Genomic DNA, 7263 nt, shown 5'->3' on the forward strand with positions numbered 1-7263 from the left:
ATGCAAAGTCAAATGCATCAGAGGTCAGCAGTCCTCCGGTGATTCCTGGAATCTGTAGACAAGCTGATAGGAGGTCAATGAACCAGATGCAGGCTGTAGATCTAGCAGAAATGAAGTTACTGAAACTACAATGACCGCCATGGAGTCAATACTGACTCATAGTGGTAAAGCTCTTTCTCATACCCATATGAGTGTCTATGAATTTGTTTATCTTATTTACCCAGACTAACACAATCAGTATTTACTGAGTGCAAGTTACAAGACTAACAGAGGTAGAATTTTTCCCAATAAAACGAGGAATTTCCAAACGTCAAATCGAATGAATAGGCAAGTTCCCTACCAATAAATCACTATTGGTCTTTATGACACACTCAAGGCTCCCTTCCCTCATTATTCTTTATTCAATAAAGAGTTATGATCAAGCTGAAAAAAAAATATGCCCCCCTGGGCAAGGGTCCTTCTCTGGTGGGTTAAACTTAAGTGAGTCTATTGTTCTAATTAAAAGACCAGTTCAAAGAAAGAGAATGTCTCCCATGTTTCCCTTGGCAATTCTGTGGAAGTTGAACTTGTAGTCTTAGTTCTTCCCGTGGACTTTGGTCATGAAGTTTTTGTCATAGTAGTAGGAGTTTATGGTAGTTCATGTTGGGTTGGCTTTAATGTTCTCTTCAATGTTGGGCCACTTAGTCCGGATCTGTCATCTTGAACTTCTCTGGGTACCCTTCCAGATGATGCAGTTGGAGTTGGAGCTGTCACACAGCAACTCCCAAAGGAACTTCCAGGGCTGGATTTGTGACTCTCTGGATTTGCAAGGTGGTTACTTGTTGGTCCAAAAATCTGATAAGGATCAAAGGGAGGATGCTGGTCTTTTTTGGGGGGCATTGTGGAAGGAAATGGCTGAGCAGCTTTTGATTAGAATATGGGGTGGCCAAGACCAGTCCATGCTGAACTCCTGGGGGGTTATATGGTAAATCTTTATTTTTTTAGCATGCATTAGCCATGGAGAGTTTTGTAAGGCTTTCTCCATATCATCTGAAGTCAATTGTCAAAGAGGAGTCTCTCTGAGGTAGCAGAGATGTGAGAAGGATGTCAACTTAGTAATTCAAGGTAAGTCTCTGGAAATCGTGTTTGGTCATCTTGAACAGTTTCTTCCTAACAATATTCTGGAACAGTACGATGCCCATGTCTGGGAGGCTGCCTTCTTTCACTGCCCACTTCAGCCACTACTGGACATAATCTGTACTCCATAGTGTAGGATCTGCCTTGCTGATAACACTGTGCTCATTCTTGGTCCTGTTGAGGGGTGGAATGTACTTCTCCACGTAGCTGCTGTAATTCATCCCCATTGTGTCTGAGCTGTCCACCATCTTCCTGCCTTATGCTACCCTGCAGGGGAGTTCCTTGAGCCGTTCACCAGGTTTAGGTTGCAGTTTATATTGATTGTGACCCTGAGTGGGTGTTAAGACAGCCAGTCCTGCTGAGAGGACATGTGGACTCATCGTCATACCTACCTATATAGTTGGAGAAGGATGCAGTCATCTCTGTCTGTGCCAGGTGAGGTATTCCATAGGCACACACAAACAATGACTAATTCTCACTCACAACACATAAAGCTTCCTTAATGCATGTTGCTGGGTCTGGGACAATCTGAAGCATTTCTTTTAGTAGGTCAACTCATCTCCCAGCATTTCAGAACCTGAGGAAGCTTTAATTGCCCTTGGTTCCACCATCTTTTTTCTCTGTAATATCTCTTCCTTTGGTCAACAATGGTTTTTCTTGAATAATAAACATATTTGTACCCAAAGAGACCTGCAAAATTCAACAATCAAACGTTCCAAAAGATGAAAAAATAAATTACAGGTTCAACAATGACAGTTGTGACTTTAATACACTGCTCTCTGAGAAAGATAGTTGACAGGGAAAGAAGCTTTAAAAGGAAGCTGCAGAATTAAACTCTATAATCAGGCAACTTGACCTAATACATTTTCAGAACTCTCTACCAAATTAAAAAAAATTACATTCTTTTCAAGCCCACATTGCACACACTCTAAGATAGACCACATTCTGGAACACAAGTTGAGTCTGTGTAAATTCAAGTGCATAGAGGTCACTGAGACAACTCTCTCGACCACTACAGCATAAGGCTGGAAATAAACAAAAGGAGGATTAAGAAAAAGAGGGCAAACAATTGGTGGATGAATAACTCTCTACTACAAAATGAGTGTGTATTGACCCAGATCAGAGACAAAATCAGCAAGTTTCTAGAAATCAATGAGAATGAGAATACACTATACCAAAACCTTGGGACACAGCAAAAGCAATTATTATATCAGTGTGATTATATAGCGATAAACACACACATGAAAAAGGAGGAGAGACTTATGATTGATACACTGACACAAAGCTTCCAGCAATTAGAGAGGAGTCAACAGGACAATCCTACTAACAGCAAAAAAAATGCATAAAAATCAGGGAAGAAATAAATGAGTGGGAAAACAAGAGATGCAAAATATAAATCCAGCTAAAAGTTGGTTCTTTGAAAGCATTAATAGAATTGATAGACCACTGCCTAACCTAACCAAAGAAAGGAAGGAACAAATATAAATAGGATGAGGGATGAAACAGGTGAAATTACAAGGCTATTGAAATTTAAAGGCTAATTACACAGCACTATGAAGTATGGTACTCCAATGAATTCAACAACTTGGAAGACACGAACAAATTCTTGGGAAAACATTCCTTCTCTAGACTATGCCAGATGGACGTCAAGCATCTCAACAGACCCATAGCAATAGTGGAACTAGATGTGGTTAACAAGGAAATGCCAACTAAAAAAATCCCCAGCGCCAAAAATCTTCACAGGAAAAATCTAATAAGCATTCAAGGAAAAACTGACAACAATCCTACACAAAACCTTTCAGAGCATAGAAAAATGCGGCCAACTCCCAAACTCTTTCTATGAAGCTAGCATAACACTGATACAAAAGTGAGCAAGGATACCACAATAATTGTGAACTATAGGCTGATATATCTAATGAACATTGATCCTTAACAATATATGGGAGAATAGAGTACAGTAGTTTATAAAAACAAATAATTCACCTTGACCATATGGGAATCATTCCAGGGATGAAGGGATGGTTCAAAATATGAAAGTCCATCAAAGAAAGCATTCAGCAACATCCAAATACCCATTCCTGTTTAAAACCCTCAAGAAGATAGGAATGGAAGGAAAATTCCTCAATTTAATACAAGCTATATGTGAAAAGCCAACAGCCAACGTGTTAGTCATTGGGGGAAAAGATAAAAACAATCCCCTGAAAAAGGGGACCAGACAAGGAATCCCCTTGTCCATTGTTCTATTTAACATTGTACTAGACCACCTAGCTAACAGAATAAGGCAAAAGAAAGATATAAAAAGTATTCGTCTTGGGAAAGAAGAGGTGAAATTATCATTATTCATAGATTATATGATTTTATATATGGAAAACTAAAAAAACTCCACAATAGGAGTGGTGGAAGTGGTAGAGGAATATGGCTGAGTGACAGGATATAAGATCATAAAGCAGAAGTCTATTAAAGTGCTATATATATCAGGCAAGTTCATGGAAAAGGAGATGTAAAAGGTAGTACACAATAACCAATCACAATAACCAATCACAAATTGAAATATCTAGGGATATACTTTACTAATCCCCCTACCAAAAAAATTGTATGAGGATAACTCCAGAACACTCTTGCAAGAAACCAAGAGTGACCTACACAAATTGAAGGTCATCCCATGCTCCTGGATTGGAATACTAAATATAGTAAAGATGTCACTCCTGCCCAAGGCACTATACAAGTTTAATGGTATACCAGTACATATACCAACATCCTTCTTCAATGAATTTGAAAAACTGACTACCATCTCCATATGGAGAGGAAAGAAGTCCAGAATTAGCAGAGAACTCAAGAAGAGGGGCAAAGTCAGAGAGTTTTAGCCACAGTGGTCAAAACAGTGTGGTAATAGTATAATGACAGACATTCATAACAATGAAAAAGAATTGAAAACCCAGAAATGAAATCATCAGCACACAGACAACTAATCTTTGATAAGGGCCCCCAAATTATATCAAATGGGAAGCGGATGCCCACTTTAACAACTGATGCTGGAAAAAAATGGATATCTAACAGCAGAAAAATGAAGCAAGACCCTTAAGGTCACTCCACGCACAATAATAAACTCAAGGTGGTTAACAGATTGAGAGGTAAAACCCCCAAACTATTAGGGCAATCAATGAAGGAATTGAGACAAACCTAAAAGCTTTTGTGCAGGAATTACATAGCCTATCGGATGTAGGGAAGGACACAAACACAGAGGAATCACAAATTGACAAATATGATATACTGAAGATAAAACACCTGTGTACATCAAAAGACTTTGCTGAGAGAGTAATGAGAGAGCCCATAGACTGGGATAGCATCTTTAGCAATGATACATCAGACAAAGGCCTTATTAGTAAAATCTACAATACACTGCTAGCCTACAATAAGAAAAAACAAATAACCCATTGAGGATATGGGCAAAAGACCAGAACAGATTTTCACAAGGGCAGAAATCCAAATGGCCAACAAACATATGAGAAACAGTTCTTGATTATTAGCCATATGGGGAATGCAAATTAAAACAACTATGAGATACCACCTAACACCCTTAAAGATAGACCAATTAAAAAAAATAAAACAGAAAGCAACAAATGTTGGAGGGGCTGTAGTCTGATAGGAACTCTCATCCACTGCTAGTGGTCCTCTAGGTATGTGCAGCAATTATGGAAATCTTCGTGGTGAAACCTAAATCAAATGGAAATTGAGTGACCATATGACCCAGAAATCCCCCTACTGGGTATATGTGCAGAAGATGTAAGAAAAAGACCATGACCACACATCTATGCTCCAATGTTCACTGCAGTGCAGTTCATAATTGCAAAGAATTAGAAACAACCTAAATTTACATCAACGCATGAATGGACTAAAAAACTCTGGTACATACATACAACTGAATACTACCATCCCCCAAAGATCAGTGATGAATGCATGAAGCATATTTTCGCATGGGATGAGTTGGAGTAAATTATGCTAAGCAAAGTAAGTCAAGCATAAAAGGACAAGTACAACATGAGTCCACTGAAGTAACCTTACAAAGCACAAGGGCCATAGTGAAAAAGCCAACAAATGCATAAAGTTCTCAGGCGAGGTCTAAGCACTTTGGCAGGCATCAGACCCAACCCAGGGATGCATAGCAGTCAACTAAAAAGGAGGGGAAAAGGGAGAGAGAAAAAAAGAAGGACATGGGTGTGGAAATGGCACTAACACACACCCCAAACCCAGAAGAATGCACTATAGAGGACAGCACTGAAGTTACAACTCTGTTAGAGTGACAGGTCTGCCAGACCACAAGGGAGCAAACTTGGAGAGGGAGAATCGCATTCTGGCCCACCAAGTCTCAAGGGTGACATTCCTGCTCTGAGCAGCCAATACACTAAGAGGACCATGGGGCTGGTCCCACCACAAGACACGATGCCCCCTCATTGACCCACAGGGCTACAGGGAACAGCATTGGAGGCACAGTGTGGGAAGTGGGCCTGGTCTGACCCCCCTCGCCCATCTGCCCCTGGAGCAAAACATGAAGGGAGTACAACAGACAGCAAGTATAGCAAAACAATGAAGTACCCGAGGAATCCCAAAAATAGACCTCAGAATCAGTGGTCAGGTCATGACATCTCACTAGATCTGATTGAAAAATATTCAGACGGGTCAGCAGACATACATGGAACTATGTACAGGCTTTCCCCCCTCCTCTTTTTTTCCCTTTAAAAAATCATTTTAGTGGGGGCTCATACAACTCATCTCACAATCCATACATACATCAATTGTGTACATTTGTACATTCGTTGCCCTTATCATTCTCAAAGCATTTGCTGTCCATTTAAGCCCCTGGCATCAGGTCCTCATTTTTCCCCTCCCTCCCCGCTTCCCCTCCCTCAAAAACCATTGATAATTTATAAATTATTGTGTTGTCATATCACACACTGTCCGATTTTTCACTTTTTTCCTTTTTCTCATGTCTATCGATATAGGATAGGCATGATAACCAATCCGAGGAGAAAACAATGGGGCCAACGGCTCTGGAGAGAACATGGGAGAGAAGGAGGTGAGAAAACGGGATGGGGAGCCGGGCACCAAACCCACGGACAAGGGAACAATAAGAGATCTAAAATAAATGGAGAGGAGTGCATAGAATGCCTAGTGGGGTTTGATCAAGTGCAATGCAGCTGAGAGAAATTACTGAGAGTTGAATGAAGGTTGAATATGGGTGTGGGGCAGGAGGAGAGTAAAAAGAAATAGAGGAAAGAACTAGGAGGCAAAATACATAGGCATGCAGAAATGTAAATATATTAATATATGATGATAGGGTTATAGGCCTATGTACAGATATTTAAATTTTAAGTATTGGTGTTAAGGTAGCAGATGGGCAGTGTGTCTGAACTCAAGTACTCCCTCAATGAAAGAACATTTTGTTCTAATAACCTGGAATTTTGTGATGATCACCTTCCCAACACGATCGCTGAAGTCAAAATGTGTGCGTAAGCAAATGTGGGAAAGAAAGTGAATGGTGCCTAGCTATTAAAATATATTGTGTCTGGGGTTTTAAAAGCTTGAAATCAAGCAAGTGGCCATCTAGCAGGGAAGCAACAAAGGTCACATAGAAGAAACACAGCAGCCTGTTTGATCACAAAGTGTTGACAAGATAAGGTATCAGGTATCAGAAGGCCCCAAACAAACAAATATGTTGGTTCATATTTGTTTGTCAGAGTAGAAACAATTGGACATTCCCTCATGGAAGGGTCACAAGGAAAGAACGAAACAGCCAGGCTGTAACATAACACTGATACCTCCAGTTCTTTAAGACTTCCTCCCCTCCACTATCATGACCACAATTCAACCTTACAAATCCGGCTAGACTGAAGCATGTACACTGGTACAGTTAAGAACTCTCCACACATGGAATCCAGGACACATAACCCCCTCAGGAACAGTAATAAGCGTAGCCATATGATGAGGGTATTGGGAAGATGTGGGGAGAAGCGGGGAAAAACAGGTAACTGACTATGACTGACGTAAAACAACACCCTCCCCAGGGGGATGAACAACAGAAACGTGGGCAAAGTGAGACAGTGGAATGTATAAGATATGAAAATAAAAATAATTTATATATTATCAATG

General features: G+C 40.2%; 1 pseudogene; it reads right to left on the reverse strand.

The window, feature by feature from the left end:
- Positions 1 to 511: 511 nt before the first annotated feature.
- Positions 512 to 1653, reverse strand: LOC142433298 (transcriptional regulator ERG pseudogene; annotated as a pseudogene).
- Positions 1654 to 7263: the final 5610 nt, after the last annotated feature.

This window comes from Tenrec ecaudatus, chromosome X (assembly GCF_050624435.1).
Source record: "Tenrec ecaudatus isolate mTenEca1 chromosome X, mTenEca1.hap1, whole genome shotgun sequence".
Lineage (NCBI taxonomy): Eukaryota > Metazoa > Chordata > Mammalia > Afrosoricida > Tenrecidae > Tenrec > Tenrec ecaudatus.